Source organism: Gossypium hirsutum, chromosome A13 (genome assembly GCF_007990345.1).
Source record: "Gossypium hirsutum isolate 1008001.06 chromosome A13, Gossypium_hirsutum_v2.1, whole genome shotgun sequence".
Lineage (NCBI taxonomy): Eukaryota > Viridiplantae > Streptophyta > Magnoliopsida > Malvales > Malvaceae > Gossypium > Gossypium hirsutum.
In genome coordinates, this window is record NC_053436.1 from 51157050 (window position 1) to 51182246 (window position 25197).

General features: G+C 36.2%; 1 non-coding gene across 1 annotated transcript; it reads right to left on the minus strand.

Annotated features, from left to right (window-relative positions):
* Positions 1–4590: 4590 nt before the first annotated feature.
* LOC121213088 (small nucleolar RNA R71) lies at positions 4591–4697 on the minus strand. Its single transcript, XR_005908457.1, has one exon. It is a non-coding gene; the product is annotated as a small nucleolar RNA R71 (small nucleolar RNA).
* Between the last annotated feature and the right edge of the window lie 20500 nt (positions 4698–25197).

Below are 25197 nucleotides of genomic sequence, written 5' to 3' on the forward strand. Positions count from 1 at the left end.
TACGGTATTTACGATCGTATAAAGCTTCGTATGGTGCCATTTTGATGCTCGAATGAAAACTATTATTATAAACGAATTCAATCAAAGGTAAGTATTGTTCCCACGTACCTTCAAACTCGAGAATACAACATCTCAACATATCCTCGAGTATCTGAATAATCCGCTCGGATTGACCGTCTGTTTGCAGATGAAAAGTAGTACTAAAATGCAGTTTAGTACCCAGAGCATCTTGTAACTTCTTCCAAAATCGTGACGTGAATCTCGGATCTCTGTCTGACACTATAGACATGGGCACACCATGCAATCTCATTATATCAGAAATGTATAATTCTGGTAATCTATCAATTGAATACTCAGATCGAACCGAAATAAGATGAGCTGATTTTCTCAAACGATCAACTACAACCCAAATAGCATCTTTCTTCCTCGGAGATAAAGGTAAACCCGACACAAAGTCCATGGTCACTCGATCCCATTTCCACTCCGGAATCATAATCGGTTGTAGTAGCCCAGACGACACTTGATGCTCAGCTTTAACTTGTTGACAAATCAAACATTTAAAAACAAAGTCAGAAATATCTCTTTTCATTCCAGACCACCAATAGTGTTGTTTCAAGTTGTTATACATTTTCGTACTTCCCAGATGTATAGAAAATCTACTACTGTGAGCTTCATTCAATATCGTTTGAATCAAATCTGGATTTCTTGGAACAGAAAGTCTATTTCTGAACCTCAGGCAGTCATCATCATCTATTCAGAATTCAGAATCAGAATCAGAATCACGTTGAGCTCATTTAGCCATAATCTTATTATCAATCTTCTGAGCTTTGATAATCTGTTGTAAAAACAAAGGTCTCACTTTTAATTCAGCTAAAACTGAACCATCATCAGACAAAACTAAATGAGCATTCATGGCAAATAACGATTTTTGACTCAAAGCATCAGCAACCACATTTGCTTTTCCTGGGAGATAATCAATCACAAGTTCGTAGTCTTTTAACAGTTCTAACCACCTTCTCTATTGCAAATTCAAATCTTTTTGCGTCATTAAATACTTCAGGCTTTTATGATCAGTAAACACGTGACATTTCTCACCAAACAAATAGTGACGCTAGATCTTCAAAGCAAATACAATGGCAGCCAACTCAAGGTCGTGTGTTGGATAGTTCTTCTCATGCGGCTTCAACTGTCTCGAAGCATAAGCAACAACTTTTCATTCTTGGATTAAAACACAACCTAGTCCATTCAACGAAGCATCACTGTAAACAACGAATTCTTTTCCCAACTCAGGTTGTACTAACACCGGAGCTTCAGTTAATAGAGCTTTTAACTGTTCAAAAATTTTCTGACATTTCTCAGACCATTCAAACTTCACATCTTTCTGAAGTAAATTTTTCAACGAAGTTGCTATCACAGAGAAATCTTTTACAAATCGTTTGTAGTAACTTGCAAGTGCGGACTTCAGATACATTCCTCAGAGGCTTCCAACCCAGAATAGCTGAAATCTTGCTCGGATCAACTCGGATACCGAAAGTTGATACAATATGACCTAGAAAACCAACTTCTCGCAACCAGAATTCACATTTACTGAATTTTACATATAACTATTTATCTCGCAAGTCTGTAGCACTATTTTTAGATGTTCAGCATGCTCAAATTCATTACGTGAATATATCAATATATCATCTATGAATACAACAAAAAATTGATCTAGATACGGTCTGAAAATTATATTCATTAAGTCCATAAATACAGCAGGTGCATTCGTTAAACCAAAAGGCATAACTAAAAATTCATAATGCCCGTACCTCATTTTGAAAGCATTTTTCAGAATGTCAGAGTCCTTTACCCGCAATTGATAGTAACCCGATCTCAGATCTATCATTGAAAACACAGCAGTACCTTTCAACTGATCAAATAAATCATCAATTCTAGGCAGAGGGTATTTGTTCTTTACAGTCACTTTATTAAGCTGTCGGTAATCAATACACATTCTCATTGTGCCATCTTTCTTTTTCACAAACAGAACAGGAGCACCCCATGGTGAAAAACTTGGTCTAGTAAACCCTCGATCAGTCAATTCTTGCAACTGAGATTTTAATTCCTTTAACTCGGTCGGAGCCATTCTATACGGAGCTATTGAAATCAGAGTAGTACCAGGTACTAATTCAATGACAAACTAACTTCTCGAATCAGAGGCAAACCAGGTAGTTCTTTAGGAAACACATCAGAGAAGTCACAAACAACAGGCACTGATTCAACTTTCTTATCATTCTCTTTCGAATCTAACACATAAGCTAAGTAGGCTTCACAACCTTTCTTCACATGTCTCTGTGCTTTTATTGCAGATATCACGGCTGGCAGTCCATTCAGATCACTAGACTCAATTTGAATTATCTCATCATTATTACACCTTAAATCAATGACTTTTCATTTGCAATTCACAATAGCATCGTGCAAAGTTGAGGATTTTGCTTGAGCACAAGCAAATGCTTAAGTGTGGGGTTATTTGATAAACCGTAATTTAGACATATTTCTATCCCATGCTTAGCACATTTTATGGATGATTTTTCCTTAGATTTGGTGAATTCGATGCTCCTAATGCCTTAATTTCATGTTTTATACTTAGGTGAGCATAGGAGAGTGAAAGGAACGAGAAACGGGCCAAAAATGGAGAAAATAGGCCAACGTACGAAATCAACACGGCCTGGACTTCCTCACACAGGCAGACCACATGGCAGTGTCCATTTGTCAGAATCAAGTACGACTCACACGGGTAGACCACACGCCCGTGCCTATTTAACAGGCTTGACACCGGCCTAAAGTAATCGCACACAGGTGTGTCCCTGTCGAGCCCAAGTAGAATCCTATTTGGAAAAGGCCACTTTTGAGGGCTCTTAGGCATTCCAAAGCCTATAAATACACCCTAGAAGAGGAGAAGAGGGGGGACGCATAGAAGGAAGCAAGGAATTGCTCAAGGAAAGCCGATCAATCCATCTCAGAAGCCGGATTCACCATCAAGACTAAAGATCTGCCTTCAAATTCCCTCAGGAGTTTTGGGTTTTCTTATGTTTTGTTATTTTTATTCTTTTGAGATGTTTTCTTTCATTAGTATAAACTAAAACCCCTAAATACTTCAGGGGAATGAAACCTAAGATGGATCTTGTTATTATTATTTGAATTATATGATAAATATTTGACTTGTTCTTAATTGTGTGTTCTTAATTCTTGTTTTGATATTCCAGGATATTGATTCAAGTTAAAGCTCTTATTCAGAGGAGGAATAGACCCTGTCTAAGAGTAAATTTGTCCTAATTAAGTGGAGTTGGTTGCGCGCCTAGAGATAGGGTGACAAGATTTTGCTGGATTAGGGTGAACCTAATAAGGGGATCCATAGATCGAGTTAATGCAACCTTAGGGCGTTAATTAGAAAGAGATTTCAATTATTCGATCTAGGGTTAGACGTTGCTAGTCTCGAGAGAGATAATAATATAACTTAGGGATCTCTACGGAACAATTTGAATGAATAAATCGTCCGATTCAGAGTCAAATAACAAGTGAAGTCTAGGTGGATTTTTCCTTAGGTATTGTCTCAATCAATCGAGTTTTCCAAAAAGTAGTTTCCCCAAATTTCTTTTCTGTAAATTCTTAGTTTAATTAATTAGTTAGATAAACAAAACCCTTTTATTTTTTTAGGGTAGATAATAAAAAGAAAGTTGATACTAGTACTTTTAGTTCCTTTGGGTTCGATAATCCGGTCTTGCTAAAGCTATACTACTGTTCGATAGGTACACTTGCCTTCATCGTGATAATATCTAGTTTCAAGAACGATTCATTATAAATATTTAAAAACCTGTCACGAATATCACGTATCAAGTTTTTGGCGCCGTTGCCGGGGAGCTAAGATATTAGGAACACTCGATTTTTATTACTTTAGCCATTTTACTTTAATTGGAATTTAAATTTTTATTTTGTTTTCTAACTCTTCATTTATTTTCTTCGGACAAGTTTTTCTAGTTTATGTCCAGGAGAAACCCGTCAGGACCATTACTGTTTGATAGTGAGATCGATCGTACAGTTCGCAGAAACCGAAGAGAAATAAGGTGAAGTTTACGTTACACAGAAGAGCCAGAGGAAGATACTTCAACCAACATCGAGGAGATGGCTGAAAACTAAGAAAATCCGCTACCTCCTGCGATTGTTGTTAATCAAAATCCTGCTCGCGCACTATGTATGATTATGCTAAACCTTCTTTAACAAGAACTGAATCGAGCATAGTTAGACCTGCTGTAGCTGCAAATACTTTTGAACTGAAACCTAACACAATTCAAATGATACAACAATCTATTCAGTTTGATGGTTTGCAAGACGAAGATCCCAACGCTCATTTAGCAAACTTTTTAGAACTATGTGATGCATTTAAAATTAATGGCATTTCTGATGACGCCATTTGCCTTCGGTTATTCCCTTTTTCATTGAGAAAAAAAAACTAAATAGTGGTTGAATTCGTTACCGCGGGGGTCAATCACTACTTGGGAACAAATGACCAAAAAGTTCTTATTAAAATATTTTCTGCAGACTAAAATGGCTAAATTGCGTAATGATATCTCTACTTTTGTGCAGATGGATTTAGAAACACTCTACGATGCATGGGAGAGATACAAGGACTTTTTGCAAAGATGCCCTCACCATGGGTTACCACTTTGGCTACAGGTTCAAACTTTTCATAATGGCCTGAATCCTTCGTCTCGACAAATGGTTGACGTAGCTGCTGGTGGAACCATCAATAATAAAACACCTGAAGATGCCTATAAATTCATAGAGGAGATGTCATTGAATAACTATTAGTGGCAAGTCACGAGGACAAAGCCAACGAAAATAGCCGGTGTTTATAACGTCGATTCGATCACCATGCTCTCTAATTAGGTAGAACTCGTGAATAAGAAAATTGATGGTTTTCTTAGTTCTTCACAGGTTAACCCTATAATGCAGTGCGAAGCAAATGGAGGTGGATCGAGCAATTCAGAATACCCACCTTATGGTCACAACATGGAGAACGAGCAGTTAAATTACATGGGTAATAATCCTAGATCTCAAAACAATCCTTATAGCAATACTTACAATGCAGGTTGGAGGAATCACCCAAATTTTTCATTGGGAGGCCAAGGAAATCAGAAACTACCACCCCCTAGGCTTTCAGCAACCACCATACTAGCAGGAGAAAAAGCCAAACCTTGAGGAGATGCTAACCAAATTCATCTCGGTGTCAGAGACTCATTTTTATGATACCGACACGGCACTCAAAAATCGACAAGCATCAATCCAGGGGCTAAAAACTTAGATTGGACAGCTCACCAATTTGATTTCCAAATGACCACAAGGTAGCCTGCCAAGCAACACTGAATCTAACCCAAGGGAACAACTCAACGCAATTTCCATTCATGATGAGGAAGGGTTAGTGGCAAAACCAAGGCCAGAATCGGTGATAAGCAAAGCTAAGAATGAGGTGGACCAAAACGAACAAAAATCGGTAAGTACAGAATATAAACCTCGTGCGCCATACCCCAATGCGACAAGGAAAGACCGCTCAGATGAACAATTTTGTAAATTCCTTAAACTTTTAAAGAAACTACATATTAACCTACTGTTTATTAAAGCACTTTCCCAGATGCCGAACGCAGTCAAATTTTTAAAGGAGCTTCTAGCAAATAAACGAAAGTTAGATGAAAGGTCGCAAATGGAGCTGAACATGGTTTGCTCAACCATTCTTCAGAATAAGCTACCTAAAAAACTAAAAGATCTAGGGAGTTTTACGATTCCTTGTTTAATTGGTAGTTTAGATGTTAATAATGCGTTGGCTGATCTAGGGGCTAGTATCAATATTATGCCTTACAAATTGTTTAAGCACCTAGGTCTAGGGAAACCCAAACAAACTAGGATGAGCATTCAATTTGCAGATAAAACTGTTAGATTTCCTAGGGGTATCATTGAAGATGTACTCGTTAAAATTGACAAATTTATATTCCCAGTTGATTTTGTTGTTTTGGACATAGAAGAGGACAGTAATGTTCCTTTAATTTTAGGAAGGGCTTTTTTAGCAACTACTAGAACAATTATTGACGTTGGCACAGGTGAACTCACACTTCGTGTAGGAGACGAAATAATAAACCTTCAAGCTCGCAACCTGAATAACACATCGAAAATTGAAGGTGATTGTACAAATTGTTCTACTAAGACTGATCATACAGTGCAACCTATTTTGTAGGAAATAAGTTCGAAGGACACACATGAGCCATGTTCAATCCACAACAAAGAATCTACCCATGAAGAACGAAGGTTACGAATCAAGGAGTTAGATGAATGGCTGATATTTAAACCGAGAAAACACGATAAACCAAACTATGCCAGAACAAGCTCAATGCCTCACCAAATCAACTTAAGGTTGGAGATAAAGTTTCATTAGATGCCGTAGATCCTCACATTGACACTGCCAAATCGAATGAAGAAATTCCTCTTACGGTACTTAGCATTTTCCCATTTGGTACAGTCGAGGTAAGTCATCCCAAATTCGGCACCTTTAAGGTAAACAATACCCGCCTAAAACCTTATTTTGATGGGATTCATAGCAGGAATGAGGAGTATAAACTCCTCAAACCACCATGACCATTCACCAGAGAGGTAAGTCGAGCTTAAACTATAAATAAGCGCTTCCCGAGAGGCAACCCAAGCACTAACGCTATTAACTTCTTTAAATTTTAAGTGTGTAAACACCTAACTTACTAACGGAGCTTTTGAATATAGGTTTACCACACTCACACGACCAAGCACACGGGCGTGCCTTAGGCCGTGTGAAAACAGGGGGAAATTTTTCCCAACACGGGATGCGATAAATCACCATGGCCGTGCGTTAGGACCATGGACGAATCTGCCAAAACATACGGGCTTATGACACACCCATGTTGTAGAACCATGATTAAACTTGAGAAAATAGCACGGGCATTCGCCACGCCCATGTCTAGAACCTGTGGTCGAACCTGTCATATTAACATAGGCGTGGACCTACATACACGGACGTGGGAGAAGCAAACAAAGACAGACACGGCCGTGTGCATCCACACGTCCAAGGAACACGGGCGTGGGCCAAATGCTAGACGCGCCCAAATTCAAAATTCGCGAATGACACGGGCAAAAATTGGGGAACACAGGCGTGTCCCCTGGCCATGTGTCCCAAAATCTATAAATATTCTTCACTATTCATCATCTTCTTCACCCAAAATCCCTAACCCTAGCCGCTGCAAGTCCACACGGCCTCCCTGCCACGCCCGTGCGCCATCTCCAACTCTATTTTCGACACCCATTCTCATCTTTTTAGCGTTTGTTCACTCTTTTCTCTCTATTTTCTTCATCCCTTTTACTAATTTTATGATTCTTATGGTTTTATTTGACATATTTTTTATTTATATTCATAGTTCTCACTATAGTCATGCTTATACGTTTATTCTTTGCCATTTTAGTCAATACTTTCTGATACATTCATTCTTTTTGTGTGTTCCCATAAGAGTCTAGTTCAGTCATTTTATGTTGAAAATAATCATGCTTTTATTATGTCAATTGCTATATAAACTTCTATCATTTAGATTAAACTGCTGAGTATTGTTGGTTGGACTAGTTAGTTTAACTATATTCATGATTACTTCTTGAGTTAGTTAGTTATGTTATATTCTTTGTTCTTCTTCCAGGTATACCATGTCAAGCTCACGTGGCAAGAAAACTGTCGTTCTCGCTTCAAAAAAGCATAAAGGGGCATCTTTCTTGGGTCCTACCACGAAAATTCACCACTCATACCTCCAATTTCCACCCGGCAATCAGGAAGAACTATTTCAAATCCTACGGGCCCGAACTTTAGGTGTGGGCCGCTGTATTGACTAGACAATGCTTGAACAAGTCCAGTTGGCTGACGATGTACGAGCACTCCTAACAACCAATCCATGGGACCTCTTCTTTGCGATCATCGAGCCGATGTACCTTGAGCTCACAGTTGAACTTTGCTCGACATTCCATGTTCAAGACATCATGACCACCTTTGATGATCCTAGAACAGTCCGGTTTCGTCTCGGCGGTTTAGTCCGCTAGTTGAGTGTGCCTGAGTTTGGTATAACTTTGGGCCTGTACACAGAGGAGTTCATGGATGAGAACGACCTCGACGCTCTTCGTCGCCACATCCACTACTCTCCCTCCAAGTGTTGGTACGCTTTGGTCCCCAGTTCAGCCACTTACGACCCGAGCCGCTCCAAGGCATCGACTCTCTCTCCCTCATTGAGGTACCTACATGCCATCTTGGCACACACTTTGACACGACATCAAGAGAGCACCAGCGTCGTCAACACTCACGACGCCTACTTTCTATGGAGCATGGCAAAAGGACATGTACTCGACCTCGCCTACTTTATTTCCCTAGCCTTTCGCCACAAGACGGAGCGGCATCGGAGGGGGTCATCTCCATTGGCCCCTACGTGACTCGACTGGCACGGCACTTCGAGCTCCTCAACACAATAGCTCAATCATCCTCATTTACTCTTATTGGCCAGATGTACCCACAAGGCATCTCGAGCATGCTTAGTATGAGGATGATCGAGAAGCGCCGAGGAACCCACCCTCCTCAGTATCGCCTCACCTAATCAGCCGAGGAGGGAGACTATGAGGACATTACTGATCATGTCCCTCCACGTCATAAGGACCAACCATTTCAGGAACCACCACCCTCTCATCCAGTTCATGCGGCAGCTTCATACGCTGACATCTCTGAGCACCTTACCCCATTCAAGCAGCATTGTTTTCAGCGCTTTGATAAAATTGATGCTACTTTATAGTATATTTGTCAGCACTTCCACATCTCATTGCCACCCCCACCTCGCGAACCACCTAGCAATGAAGATGTTTAAAAAATTTTATTTATTATTTTATGTTTTTATTTTTATTCTATTTTAAGACTACTTTTTATTTTTCTTTAAGCTTATTTCTATTAGATTTTATAATTTTTATTTTACAATTATCAACTTCGGTTATTCCATTACAAGTAATTATGCTTCCTTATACTTCCTAAAAAGTTCCTGATTTTGTCACAGTTATAAAGAGCTCCTCAAGCTCATCATCACATAGGAACTAAAAACTCCACCGAGAAAGGTTCTCCACGACTGCCATGTCCTGCTCAACCACGACCATAGCTACCACTAGATATAATATTCTTTTGGCCTGGACTTATGGACTAATGAACCTCTAACACCATTGGAGTATCCTCCTCACTCTCACGCCGATTATTCTCTAAAACTCCAGTTCAAGGAGTTCATTCATCATTAAGGAAGTTTCTCTTCTCTCCCTATCTTATGATTATAAATCTATCATTATCAATATATCTATCTTTGTACATTGAGGGCAATGTACATCTTAAGTGTGGGGGGTCTTTTATATCACCAATAAGAAACCCTTGAATATTGTCTTATTCTCACGTGAATTACTCATATCACTATTAGAATGCATTTTAATTAATTTATGATTTTTATTGATATGTCTTGAATTAAAACATAGGCATTTATACATTGATTGTTTAAACTTTAAGACATTAGAGAATCAAGCATGATAAATTGATTTTTGAAGAATTAAAAACTTTTAGGTTGTTTCCCCCAAGTTTAGGTATTACCTTGAGTTGGAATTCACAAGTTTAAACATCAAAAAGCCATAATTTTTGTGAGATTTTGAGCCTTTAGAGCATCTATTATTTCTTTCATGCTCACTTTCATTATGAGTGCCTCAGTATTGAATTGTTATTCTAGAACTTGCTTGATTATGCACGTCAAGACCACACCATTTGATTTGATATGTTAAAATGATAAAGGCACTTAGGTTTAACCCACTTACTCCATAAAAGCCTACCTTCACAATTAACCCTTAGTTAACCCCCTTGAGCCTAACAACTCATTCATTAATTTACCCTCAATATTAACCCATAACTCATTATTGTTGAAATCCCCTAAATTAATTTGATTCCTATTTTTGTCGAGATTTGAGTTGGAATAGTTGCTTAGCTATGTTTTATTCTATTTTGTAATTTGACTTGTTCTTAAAAAAAATATATGTTTACATATTAGTAGTTGTGATCTTCTGAGCTAAAGAAGTTAAATTCCATATTCTGAGAAAAAGCTCTGTTGTAGGCAATTGATGACTAGTCATTTTTCTAGTTAGGCAATTTTTTAATTCAATCTCGATTCTAGCCCTTTCTTTCTGTTTGTGACCACACCCTCTAACTGAAGCCACGTTACAACCCTCTAAAGACCTTTTGATTGATGTTTCATCTCAATTTATAGTGGTAGAGATTTGATTTTCATACAAGCCTATGGTAATGACTTTTCATTATTGACTATTGAATGCTTCATTTATTGTCCTTAAACACCTCGAGTGATTTGAGTGAATCTTTCGTGAGGATATGAAACTCTGTGATATTTTAAATCAAAGATAATTACTTAGATGAGGGGAGACACCTATGTTTTCATGATAAAATGCTCAACTTGGAATGTTTGAAACTTTGATGTTCTTTCAGTTGAATTTTCAATGTATGATTACCTAAGGATTATTTTAAGATATTATTGATAAAAAATTATAAGTTGAGAAGAATTTATTTTGATTATGAGTTGAGGATTTTTCTTGAGTACAAGCAAATGCTTAAGTGTGGGGATATTTAATAAACCGTAATTTATACATATTTCTATCCCATGCTTAGCATATTTTATGGATGATTTTTCCTTAGATTTGGTGAATTCGATGCTCCTAATGCCTTAATTTCATGTTTTATACTTAGGTGAGCATAGGAGAGTGAAAGGAACGGGAAATGGGCCAAAAAAGGAGAAAATGGGCCAACGTACAAAATCAACACCGCCTGGACTTTCTCACACGGGCAGACCACATGGCCTTGTCAGTTTGGAAGAATCGAAGCATGACTCACACGGGTAGACCACACGTCCGTGCCTATATAACAGGCTTGACCACAGCCTGAAGTAGTCGCGCACAGGCGTGTCACACGGGCGTGTCCCTGTCGAGCCCAAGCAGAGTCCTATTCGAAAAAGGCCACTTTTGAGGGCTCTTAGGCATTTCAAAGCTTATAAATACACCCTAGAAGAGGAGAAGAGGGGGGACGCACAGGAGGAAGCAAGGAATTGCTCAAGGAAAACCGATCGATCTATCTCAGAAGCCGAATTCACCATCAAGACCGAAGATCTGCCTTCAAATTCCCTCAGGAGTTTTGGGTTTTCTTATGTTTTGTTATTTTTATTCTTTTGAGATGTTTTCTTTCATTAGTATGAACTAAAACCCCTTAATACCTCAAGGGAATGAAACCTAAGATGGATCTTGTTATTATTATTTGAATTATATGATAAATATTTGAATTTTTCTTAATTATGTGTTCTTAATTCTTGTTTTGATATTCCAGGATATTGATTCAAGTTAAAGCTCTTATTCAGAGGAGGAGTAGACCCTGTCTAAGAGTAAATTTGTCCTAATTAAGTGGAGTTGGTTGCGCGCCTAGAGATAGGGTGACAAGATTTTGCTAGATTAAGGTGAATCCTAATAAGGGGATCCATAGATCGAGTTAATGCAACCTTAGGGCGTTAATTAGAAAGAGATTTCAATTATTCAATCTAGGGTTAGACGTTGTTAGTCTTGAGAGAGATAATAATATAACTTAGGGATCTCTACAGAACAATTTGAATGAATAAATCATCCGATTCAGAGTCAAATAACAAGTGAAGTCTAGGTGGATTTTTCCTTAGGTATTGTCTCAATCAATCGAGTTTTCCAAAAAGTAGTTTCCCCAAATTTCTTTTTTGTGATTTCTTAGTTTAATTAATTAGTTAGATAAACAAAACCCTTTTATTTTTTTAGGCTAGATAATAAAAAGAAAGTTGATACTAGTACTTTTAGTTCCTTTGGGTTCGATAATCCGGTCTTGCTAAAGCTATACTACTGTTCGAAAGGTACACTTGCCTTCATCGTGATAATAGTTAGTTTCAAGAACGATTCATTATAAATATTTAAAACCTGTCACAAATATGACGTATCAAAAATTTAAGTAGTGAAATGGTTGATTATGAAGTGAAATCAATTATATGTGATTTGGTATGTTTTGGCTGCCTATGTATGTGATGAAATGATACCATTTTGATGGCTAGGTGAGCATAAGAATAGGGTGGCAAATTGGCTTTGCAAATAGCCTATTTTTTGTCCAAACGGGCAAAGACACGGGCCTGTGTCTCAGCCATGTGTGACACACGGTCATGTTACACGGTTATGTGTCCCCTGGTGTACCCTTTTGAATTAAGACAGTAAATCCTACAGGTTTGACACGGCCTAGACAGACGGGCAGGTCTACTGGTCATGTGTGTCACATGGAGTCACACACGGGTGTGTGACTGACCGTGTGACATAATTTAGTATACCCCTTTAAATGGCACATGGCCTAGCACACAGGCGTGTATGGCCATTTCAAAAGGTACACGGGCTAAACACACGGGCTTGTGGTCAGCCGTGTGACCCAAGTCAGTAACCCCTCCAAATTTCCCACAGCCAAGGTACATGGGCCTGTCACCGGCCGTGAGGTACAAGTCAGTATGTATGCCCTGTTTTCACACGGCCAGTGACACGGGAGTGTCTGGTAGACATGTGCGACACACGACCTGTTCACACAGGCGTGTGACCTATGATTTCATGAAATTTTTCTAAGTGTTCAGAAATTTTTATATATGATTGGTTTAGTTCCGAACCACTCTTAAGCATGTTTTAAGGTCTCGTAGGACCTTACATAGGACAAGGTGTTTGATATGAATGGATTTTGATTATGATTGCATATATGTTTGTGCATAATGTGTGTTATTTGGTAATGCCTCGTAACCCTATTTCGACGTCGGTTACGGGTTAGTAGTGTTACATTTAATTGGTATCAAAGTTACGGTTTAGTCGATTCTAGGACTAACTAGTTGTGAGAGTCTAGCTATACATGCCATATATAAAAATTGTGATAGTGTAATGATTCCTGACAGTTAAAATGTGTTTTTCATATAGCAAATGGATCTTGATCGAGCAATAACTGACGATGTGGAAAGTAATGCGCCCGCTCCCGCTCAAGGGGCAGTGCTGGCTGATTTTAGGCTTATTTCTAGTAGCCAAGGGGAGAGGCTAAGCAAGCCTTCTTCCAAATGATGAGTGAGTGGTTCACGGAGTTCATTCGAATGCTTAACAACCTTCACCCCCACCCGTTCCTCAAAAAGTTCCTGTTATGCCGCAAGTGTTAGATCCGATTTGATTAAGTAAGCCGCCAGTGGATAAGATACGTAAACATAAGGCTGAAGAGTTTCGGGCTACAATTAATGATGATGCTGAGAGGGCTTAGTTCTAGCTCGAGAACACAATCAAAGTATTCGAGGAATTGTCCTATATTCTGGAAGAATGTATCAAATATGTTGTATCTTTGCTGAGAGATAATGCGTACCAATGGTGGAAAATGTTGATATATGTAGTTCTGAGGGAACGAGTCACCTGAGAGTTCTTTCAGTCCAGATTTTCAAAGAAGTATATAAGTCAAAGATTTTTCGATCAGAAACACAAAGAATTTCTGGAATTGAAACAAGGCCGAATGACTAACAGAATATGAAAGAGAGTTTGTATGATTGAGAAAATATACTCGAGAATATGTTTCTACTGAAGAGATCATGTGTGAATGATTCGTTGTCGGGCTGAACGAAGATATAAAGCTATTGGTTGGGATTCTGGAAATCAAAAAATTTGTTGTGTTAGTTGAAATGGCTTATAAAGCTGAGGATCTCAGCAAAGAAAAGAGAAAAGCTGACTTTCAAGTAAGAGTTCAAGAAAGAGATCAACTAGTAAATCTTATTAGTCTGCGTCAAAGAAATTCTGAGACTCGTTTAATCGTTCCAATGCATCTGTGGGACATTCAAATAGCGATCGAGTGAGACAACAGTCGAGCTTCAAAGCTCCAGCTACTTCGATAGTTAGTGTTAGGAGTGTGAGACCTAATCGACCTGAATGTAAACATTATTGTAAAAGGCATCTAGGTGATTGTAGATTGAATGATAGGGCTTGTTTTAAATGTGGATCATTGGATCATTTTATCTGTGATTGTCCTAAGTTGGCTGAGCAAGATACAGTACAGAATACGAGGCCGAGTAACACTACAACTAGACGTAGGCCACCTAGAAATACGAAAAATGTGAGTGGTAGCCAGAAAGCGACTAAAGACAGTACTGCGAGATTTGATGCTAGAGCACCTGCACGAGCCTACGCTATTCATGCTCGCAAAGAAGCGTCATCTCCAGAAGTCATTACTAGAACTTTTACTCTTTATGATACTAAGGTTATTGTATTGATAGATCCAGGATCTACTCATTCGTATATATGCGTGAATTTAGTATCCAGTAAGATTTTGCCTGTAGAGTCTACTGAATTTGTAATTAGAGTATCGAACCCCTTAAGCAAGTGTATGTTGGTTGATAAAGTGTGCAAGAACTGTCCGTTGATGATTCAAGATTTTTGTTTTTGGCTGATCTGATGTTGTTGCCATTTGACGAATTTGATATAATTCTGGGTATGGATTGGCTAATGTTGCATGATGCTGTTGTGAATTGCAAACGAAAGACGATTGATTTGAGATGTCAAAATAATGAGATTATTCGAATTGGGTCTGATGATCTAAATGGTTTGCCAGTAGTGATTTCATCGATGTTAGCTCAAAAATATGTGAGAATGGGTTGTGAAGCTTACTTGGCTTATGTACTTGATACAAAAGTGACTGAAAAGAAGATTGAATCAGTGCCAGTTGTGTGTGAGTATCTAGATGTGTTTCTTAAAAAGTTATCGAGTTTACCACTGATACGAAAAGTTGAGTTTGGTATTGAGTTAATGCCGAGCACAACCTTGATATCGATAGCTCCATACAGAATGGAACTGATGGAGTTTAAAGAATTAAAAGTTCAGTTGCAAGAATTAACCGATAGAGGATTTGCACGAGCAAGTTTCTCGCCTTGGGGTGCTCCTATGTTGTTGTGAAAAAGAAAGATGGTACGATGAGAATGTGTATAGACTACCGATAGCTTAACAAAGTGACGATCAAGAACAAATATCCTCTGCCCAGAATAGATGATTTGTTTGATCAATTGAAAGGGACTACAGTGTTTTCAAAGATAGATTTGAGATCTGGTTATTATCAATTGAAAGTTAAAGACTCTGATGTGCCAAAGATAGCTTTTAGGACAAGGTATGGTCACTATGAATTCTTAGTTATTCCTTTTGGACTAACGAATGCACCTGCTATTTTTATGGACTTAATGAACCGGATTTTCAAATTCTACTTGGATCGATTTGTTGTTGTATTTATTGATGATATTTTGATATATTCACGAGATGAAACTGAGCATGCTGAGCATTTGAGAATTGTATTGCAAACTCTACGTGATAATCAATTATATGCAAAGTTCAGTAAATGTGAATTCTGGTTGTGTGAGGTTGGTTTTCGAGGGCATATTGTATTAGCATCTGGTATCTGAGTCGATCCGAGTAAGTTTTTTGCAATAATGGATTAGAAGCCTCCGAGAAATGTATCTAAAGTCCGTAGTTTTCTAGGACTTGCTGGATATTATAGATGATTTGTGAAAGGCTTTTCAACGATTGCAACTCCATTAACGAGATTGCTTCAGAAAGATATAAAGTTTGAATGGTCTGAAAAATGTCAGAAAAGTTTTGATTAGCTAAAAGTTCTTTTGACTAAAGCTTCAGTGTTAGTATAGCCAGAATCGGGTAAAAAATATGTGATTTATAGTGATGCATCATTGAATGGTTTGGGTTGCGTTTTGGTGCAGGAAGGCAAAGTTATAGCTTATACCTCGAGACAATTGAAGCCACATGAAAAGAATTATCCGACGCACTATTTAGAGTTAGTGGCCATTGTGTTTGCGTTAAAGATTTGGCGTCATTATCTATTTGGTGAGAAATTTCATGTTTACAACGATCACAAGAGTTTGAAATATCTGATGGCTCAGAAAGATTTGAATTTATGATAGCAAAGATGGCTGGAATTGCTAAAAGATTACGAGCTAGTGATTGACTACCATCCGGGAAAAGAAAATGTTGTTGCTGATGCATTAAGCCAGAAATCTTTATTTGCTCTACATGCAATGAATACTCAGTTGGCTCTATCTGACGATGGCTCGATTGTAGCTGAGTTGAAAGCGAGACCATTGTTTGTACAGCAGATTTATGAAGCTCAGACTGATAATGAAATGTTAGTTAAAAAAGCTCAATATGATTCTAACCCTGATTCAGAGTTTCAAGTTGATTTTGATGATTGTTTGAGATTCAGAGGTCGAATATGTGTTTCGAGGAATTCAGAGTTAATCCAAATAATTTTGAACAAATCACATAGTAGACGTTTATTTGTTCATTCGAGAAGCACGAAAATGTATAATGACTTGAAACAACTTTATTGGTGGCATGGCATGAAGCGTGACATTTTAGAATTTATTTCGAAATGTTTGATTTGTCAACAAGTTAAAGCTGAGCATCAGGTACCATCTGGTTTATTGTAGCCAATTATGATTCCTGAGTGGAAATGGGATAGAGTAACTATGGATTTTGTTTTGGGTTTGCCCTATCTCTGAGTAAGAAAGATGCAATCTGGGTTGTTGTTGATCGGTTGACAAAATTAGCTCATTTTATTCCAGTGCATACATATTATTCACTTGACAAGCTTGCTGAGTTGTACATCTCCGAGGTTGTGAGATTACATGGAGTACCTGTTTCTATTGTTTCGGATAGAAATCTGAGATTTACATCAAGATTTGGAAGAAATTGTAAGATGCATTGGGTACAAAACTACACTTTAGTACCACATTTCACCTGGAAACGGATGGTCAATCTGAGAGAGTTATACAGATACTTGAAGATATGTTGAGATGTTGCATTCTTGAGTTCAAAGGTACGTGGGAAAAGTATTTGCCGTTGAAATGACTCCGTACGAAGCTTTATATGGTCGAAAGTGTCGAACACCATTGTACTGGACTGAGTTAAGCGAGAATAAGATTCATGGGGTTGATCTAATTAGAGAGACTAAAGAAAAAGTGAAAGTAATTCATGATAGTCTGAAAGCAGCTTCGAATCGTCAGAAATCATATGCAGACTTGAAATGGAAAAATATTGAGTTTCGAATCGGGGATAAAGTATTTTTGAAAATATCTCCGTGGAAGAAAATACTTCGATTTAGCTGTAAAGGAAAATTAAGTCTGAGATTCATTGGACAGTATGGAATTATCGAGCGAGTTGGACCAGTTGCTTATCGGCTAGCATTGCCATCCGAGTTAGAAAAGATTCATAATGTATTTCATGTATCGATGCTTCGACGATACCGATCTGACCCTTCACATGTCATTTCCCCGACTGAGGTTGAAATTCAGTCAGATTTATCGTACAATGAAGAACCGATTTGAATTCTAGCTCGTGAGATCAAAGAGCTGAGAAATAAAAGAATAGCGTTAGTAAAAGTATTATGGCATTGACACGGAGTTGAAGAAGCTATGTGGGAACCCGAGGATTCTATGAGAAAGCAATATCCAAACCTATTAGCTGGTAAGATTTTCGGGGACGAAAATCCCTAAGGGGGAGAGTTGTAACAGCCCGGTTTTAGCTAAATCAGAACAGTGATTTTGGAACCATAAATCTGAGGTCATAAAATTATTTAAATATTATTTTTGGTGTTTACAGTGAGCTAATTTTATCATTTAATAGCTCAATTTGAGAAAAATGACTAAATCGTGTAAAATGTAAAAGTTGGATTCTATATGATAAAGGTGTCTAGTTGTTATGGCTTATTAAATGTGAGGTCCTTATGTTGTAAACAAACCATTGATAATGTTCATGGACATTAATGGGCATCCATTAAGTGGTTTTAAAATGGTTTAATGAAGGGTAAATTAGTGAATGGATTATTAATGCCATTAATAATAAAACAAAACAAAATGGTGGCCATTTCTCATCTTATTTAGCCGAACATCAAAAGAAAATAAAGCTTGGAGAGCATTTTAGGGTTCGGCTCTCATTGTCTTTGATTGTGGTATGTTTTGAGCTCAGTTTTTGATTATTTCTATGTTTTTGTGATAATTGCTTCATGTTCTAGCTAGCCCATAATTCAATTTTTGAAAGTATTAATGATTTTGAAAGTTTCCATTGATGAATGCTTGAGTTCTTGAATGTTTGTTGATGGAAAATGAGTATTTGTTGATAGATTATTATGTTTTATAAAGTGATTTTTAGTGAAATTACATAAAAGGGATTAATTTGTGAAAAGAGAAAAATGTGTGGTTAAATTTGTGAAATAAATGAAAATATGGGTTGATATGAAGCTATATGAAATTCGACTAGCATGAAATTAGAAAATTTTTGTAATTTGTGATTTTGTGAAATAAGGATTAACTTGTAAGAAATGTGAAATTATAGGGGTTAATGTGTAAAATGCCCCAAATTGTGTGCTTTGGATGAAATTGAATGAATTGAGGAATAAAAGAGTTAATTTTGAATTTATATAGATCCTGAAAGAAAGAAATCGGATTTAGATTGAGAAAAATCGAAAGTTATCGAGTAATCAATCCGATTCGTCTATTTCGACTACAAGGTAAGTTCATATACAAATAAATGTCTTTGAATTGAATTATATATGTTTTATTATCATTGAATTGGTACAAATGTCGGACGAGTAAGTACGAGCATGAATCGATGAAGTTACAACATCTAAAAGTCTCGTACAAACCCTAGGAGTTATGACATTAGGTTATCGAGATGTGATTACATGTAGGACCATGTCTGGGACATTGGCATTGTATTGAGATTATGTGTAACACCATGTCTGAGACATTGGCATCGTTAATTGATTTTGTGTAAGACCCTGTCTGGGACAGTGTGGCATTGATATGTGATAACATGTAAGACCATATCTAGGATATGGCATTGTACGAGCTTATCTGATTTTCGAGTATCCTTAATGATTCCGAATGGTTCAACGGATAAAGTCAAGTTGAGAAAGAATATATGGATGAGCTAAGTGACTCAGGTACGTACGAAATTTATACGAGTATTGAAAAGGGGAAAAATTGATGAACTTGATTAAAACATTGAATATACGTTCAATGGAAAGGTTTGTGAATTTGCATGATATTAGCTATGTTAAACATATTTGAATTGAAATGCAAATGTTCATGTGATAGTTTTATTTTTTTATGGCTTACTAAGCTTTTAAAGCTTACTTTGTATGTGTTCTTTTCATGTTTTATAGATTATCAAAGCTAGCTTGGACTCGGGGGATTGTCGAGAAAACGTCATCACACTATCAATCGTCATGTTGGTACTTTTGAAGCTTTGTATATATATGGTATATGGCATGTATAGGCTAATGGCATGTATAGGCTAATGTCATTTTTGGATGTTTTGAGTTATGATATTAGCCATGAGATTTGGTTTGTAAATGTTGATGTGTTTATAGCCATTTAAGTTGGCTTAAGTTATGTGTTTGATAAGTTATTTATGTGATGTATATAATGCCTTTTATGTTGGCTTGTTTGGTATAGTTATATGGTTGTTATTTTAATTAGTTGTAAATGGGAGCATTAAAGTTGGAATAATGGTATGTTGTGACTTGATAATGTGATATTGAAATGGTAAGTCTTGTAACTTGAAATAGGTGATAAGATGATGATGATGAAATGCATTTAGAAGTTATGCAAGTTTGATAGTTTTGGCATAATTGTAGTTGAGAATTTAAGTAGTGAAATGGTTGATTATGAAATGACGTGTCTACTGGCCGTGTGTGTCACTCACACACAGGCGTGTGACTGACCGTGTGACATTAGTCAGTATACCCTATTAAATGGCACATGGACTAGCACACAGGCGTGTGTGGCAATTTCGAAGGGTACACAGGCTAGACACACGGGTGTGTGGTCGGCCATGTAACCCAAGCCAATAACCCCTCCAGATTTTCCACAGCCAAGGCACACGGGCGTGTCTCCGACTGTGTGGTGCAAGTCAGTATGTATGCCCTGTTTTCACACGACCAGTGACACGGGCGTGTCTGGTAGCCGTGTGCTACACACGACCTTTTCACACGGACGTGTGACCTATGATTTCATGAAATTTTTCTAAGTGTTTAGAAATTTTTATATGCGATCAGTTTAGTCTTGAACCACTCTTAAGTATGTTTTAAGGTCTTGTAGGACCTTACATGAGACAATGTGTTAGATATGAATGGATTTTGATTATGATTGCGTATATGTATGAGAATAAAGTGTGTTATTTGGTAATGCCTCGTAACCCTATTTCGACGTCAGTTACGAGTTAGGGGTGTTACACACCTAGTTTGCTTAAGCACCATGAAGAGCAAGTCTTGGTAACTGGATCTGGTTATAAACCAACTAAATTGACCGGGTAAATAACATATGGAAAAGACTTTCATTTATGATTCCTTCGGATTCTATAGGCCATTAGGATGGAAATATTCTAAAATTCCTTGACTTTGGTCAAATTCCACTAAACGAGAGTGAATTATATATGTATGTATGAAGGGTTTATGAGAAATTTTTTCTTCTTTAAAGATTACTCTTTAATTCTTTTTTTTCTTAAATACGCTAATTGTTGGTTGCTCTTTTTAAGTAAACTGAAAGTTAAGGATTCTTAGGAATAGATAGAGGATGTTCTCTCTCTTAGTAAGTTTGGTAGCTCTATATGTTAAGAGCCATGATGCTATGAAGTATATAGATAGTAAGATATAAATAAGAATCCTTACATGGGGATTTTCTGTAGATGAAATGTTAGCAATCTATTTGTAAATGGGTATTAATGGCGAATTCATGTTCTTTAAGAACTATTGCTGCCGGTTCGAATTCGATGTTTGAGTCTGAATATGGTAGTTGCAGTAGGTGAGTCTTAGGTGAATTCATAATCTCTTGGAAATGACATTATTTTTCAAAAATCTTATTTTGGTACTCCTCAATAAAATGAGGGAATGAAGAGGAAACATTGACATATTTTAAATGTAGCTCATGCTTGCTTTTCTAAGGAAATTTTACTTGATTTTTTTTGGGGAGTGTGTGTTGGCTACTTCTCATGTCATTAATCGAACTCCTTCACTTTCTTTTCACAATAAAACACCTTATGAAATGTTATTTTGTAGCCCTCCTTTGTTTGATTATATTCGTGTATTTGGTTGCTTATGTTTCGATTATAATCAATGTTTTAAGGGTGATAGGTTCGCTAGTTGAAGTCTAAAGTGTGTTTTTGTTAGGTACCCTTTTGGAAAAAATGTTGGTATTTATATGATTTGGATTCTAAGAAGTTCTTTGTGTCCTGCGATGTGGAACTTTTTAAGGATATTTTTCTGTATTTGGATGGAAATGTTGCAACCATTGAGCTTGACAATGTTGCCTTGCCATATGAGAGTGCAGATGCAATTTTTGATACATATATTGGTGAGTCAAATGTGTTGCAACTTGTAATAATTCCTTCGCTTGCTACTTCGCAGTCTGTGAGTTCGCCACCTGTGAGTTCTCCGACATATGTGGTATCTTCTTCTTCCCTTAATGACATAGTGGTATAGGGGGCTTTGAGTAATGATGTACCTGAATTGGGGCTAGGGCATAGGGATAATTTTCCCTCTACAAAGCTTCGGGATTTTATTATTCATACCGTCATAAAGAAGAATCCTTCTACTGCCTCACCTGCTTCAGAGCCTTCCTCAGGTGTTTCATTTACTATAACGCATTATATTAATTGTGACAAATTTACTATGAAACACCAAAATTTTATTGTAGTTATTACTGCAAGGGTCAAGCCACTATCTTTTAAAGAGGCTGTGAAGGATGTTGTATGACGTGATGCTATGGAAAAGGAGATTTGTGCTCTGAAGGATAATGGCACTTGGTCTATAGAAACACTTCCTCTTGGAAAGAAAGCACTAGGTAGTAAATAGGTGTAGAAGATTAAATATAACCTCGATGGAAGTATTAAAAGACTTGAAGCTTGTCATGTTGTTTTTGGTAATCACAAGGTAGAAGGTATTGACTATAATGAAACTTTCACACTTGTGGCGAAAATGGTGATTGTTTGTGCTTTCGTAGCTATTGCAGCTTCAAAAAATTGGGAGTTACATCAAAGGGATGTCCATAATGTCTTCTTGCATGGTGATCTTGATAAAAAGGTTTACATGCAGCTTCCTCCAAGTTTCGCTCTTGATAAGCTTGGAATGGTTTGTTGTTTGCGCAAGTCGTTGTATGGTTGGAAATAGGCTCCTCATTTTGTGAACCTTATTACTGTACTTAAAGGGTATGGATTTCTCTAATCATATTCTGATTATTCTCTCTTTACATACACTAAGGGATCTATACGCATTAATGTGCTAGTTTATGTTGATGGTTTTCTTATTTTTGGGAACAATTCTGCTGCTTTGAGAACTTTTAAGGGGTATATCAGTTCTTGCTTCCATATAAAGGATCTTAGTATGTTGAAATATTTTTTGGGGATAGAGGTAACTAATAGCTCTTTGAGGTTATTTCTTTGTCAAAGGAAATATGTACTTGATATTATTTCGAATGTGGTCCTTTGGGAGCAAATCCCGTAGGATCACCAATAGAGAAAAATCATAAATTAGCTCACGCTAGAGGGAAAATTTTGTCTGATCTTAGGCCATATAGAAGGTTAATGGGTCATTTGATTTATTTGGCAGTGACTAGACCAGATTTGGCATACTCGGTTCATGTCTTATCCCAGTTAAAGCATGAGCCGAGGCAGAAGCATTAGAACGCAGCTCCGCATATTGTCTGCTACTTGAAAAGCTCTCTTGGCCAAAGGATTCCTTTGAGATCTAATAGTGACTTGTCCTTGAAAGGGTGGTGTGATTCGGATTAGGCTGCTTGTTCGTTAACTCAGCATTTGCTTACTGGTTGGCTTATCTTTCTGGGACAATTTCCTATTTCTTGGAAAACTAAAAAACAACATATTGTTTCCCCTTCTTCTGTTGAGGCTGAGTATAGGTCTATAACTTCCGTTATTTGTGAGCTCAAGTAGCTGAAGGCCTTGCTAATGAGCTTAGGTGTTCATCATCCTAAAGCAATTCTTTTATCTTGTGATAGTCATTCTATGTTGCATATTGCACAGAATCTCATATTTCATGATCATACTAAACATATTGAAGTGGATTGTCACTTTGTTAGGAATGCAATCCATGATGAATTGATTGCACCTTCTTATGTCCTGGCTCCATTTAGTTGGCTGGCATTTTTACAAAGGCGCTTGGTAAATCACAATTTGAATATCTTCTCAGCAAGTTGAACATTTATGATCTGCATGCTCCAACCTGAAGAGAGATGGTAGGATATTATAAGATATTATCTCTTAGCAATTTGGTTCCTAATAGGATATTGTTTTGAGATATTATCTTTTAGTAATTTGATTCCTAAGTAACTACTACTATATAAATATATATACCCTTAAGGTCTATTAATAAGATTCAAGAGATTACCTTATTATTGTCAAAAATACATTTTTTTTTACTTTTAATATATAAACCATATTACATATGTATATATAATGTATATTTACATAAATTTTTTGAAATTTTGATTATTTTTGTATTTTATATCTTTTTAAAAATGAAAAAAAATTAAATTTCTAAAATTTAGTTATATTTTTCCAATTTTGTTTAATTTTTTTTGAAAATTTTCGCTTTTTTATTTTATATACATTAAAAAAAAAAGAAGTGTATATGTTAATAAAGGAAGGTATATTTTTTGAATTCCATGGAATTTTTCAATATTTTTTATTTTTTTAAATTTAGAATTTTTTCTCAATTTTTGCTAATTTTAGGTTTTTCCTTTTTGTGTTTTATATATTTACTTAAGAAGAGAAGTATATATATTTAAATTTTTTATAAATTTTTATATTTTCTAATTTTTAAAATTTTTGAGAATTTTCTAAAACTTTTTTCTATCTTTTTTATTTTTTCCCAAATTATTTTGATTTCTTTAAATTTATTAAAAAAACATTATGCGACGTGGCTCACTCGGAGCACATCATGTTAGCTTTTTTTTTTAACTACGTCAATGGTTAGAGCAATGTGATGTACGGTTGTAAACTTTAAGGGTATATTTGATAAACCATTAAAAATGAAAATTTTTAACATTTAATATTTTAAATGTGTTTGATAATTATTTTAAATTTTTACTTAATATAAAATTTTCAAGAAAAATGTGTTGAATAAGATAAGTAGATAGGTGGCATCTACTTATCACTTAATGTAAAATATATTAAGTTTATTTTATTTTATCAAAACATAAAATAAATTATCATTTCTTTTTTAAAAATTAGATATTCAAATTAGCATGTTTATTTTTATCCAAAACTATCCAAAATAATATAAAGTATTATATTTATAATATTAAAACTAAAAAATAAATAATCTTTTAAATATTAATATTTACTATAAATAATCTTTTAAATATTAATATTTACTTTTATCAAACAATATAATTATATTCAATAATTTTTTTTGTCCAATCACATTATAGGTTCTGATTATATTTGTTCCTTTTTAAGACAAGTCTTAGAATTACCTATAACTCCCTCCCAAACCCATAAATAGAAGGATAACACTCTTCAGTGCAATCGAATTCACATGTTCCTGTATGGGCAATAATGTTCATGCCAGTCGAGCTAAGACTCAATCAGCAGTGAAGTCAGAAAATTTTTTAGGGGGCGAAATTAAATTGTAATTTTTACGATAACAAATATGTAATTTTATCATATAATTTTTAAAGAATTAAATCAAATTTTTATCATTTTTAGAAGGTCAAAGTGTAATTTTATCTTACAAATTTAAATTTTTAAAAGTTTAAAAAAGTATAAATGAAAAGTGTTTTATTTTAGAGGGTTTGGTACCGCAACCAACACAATCTAAAATTTTATTTAATACTTATATTATTAATAATTTACCAAATAATTTTGAATTGAATGGATATCAAATTGAGTATTAAAAATTGATGCTTAAATTTTTAGCACTTTTAATCAAACACGCAAAGTGATAATTAGGCGCAATTCTCAACG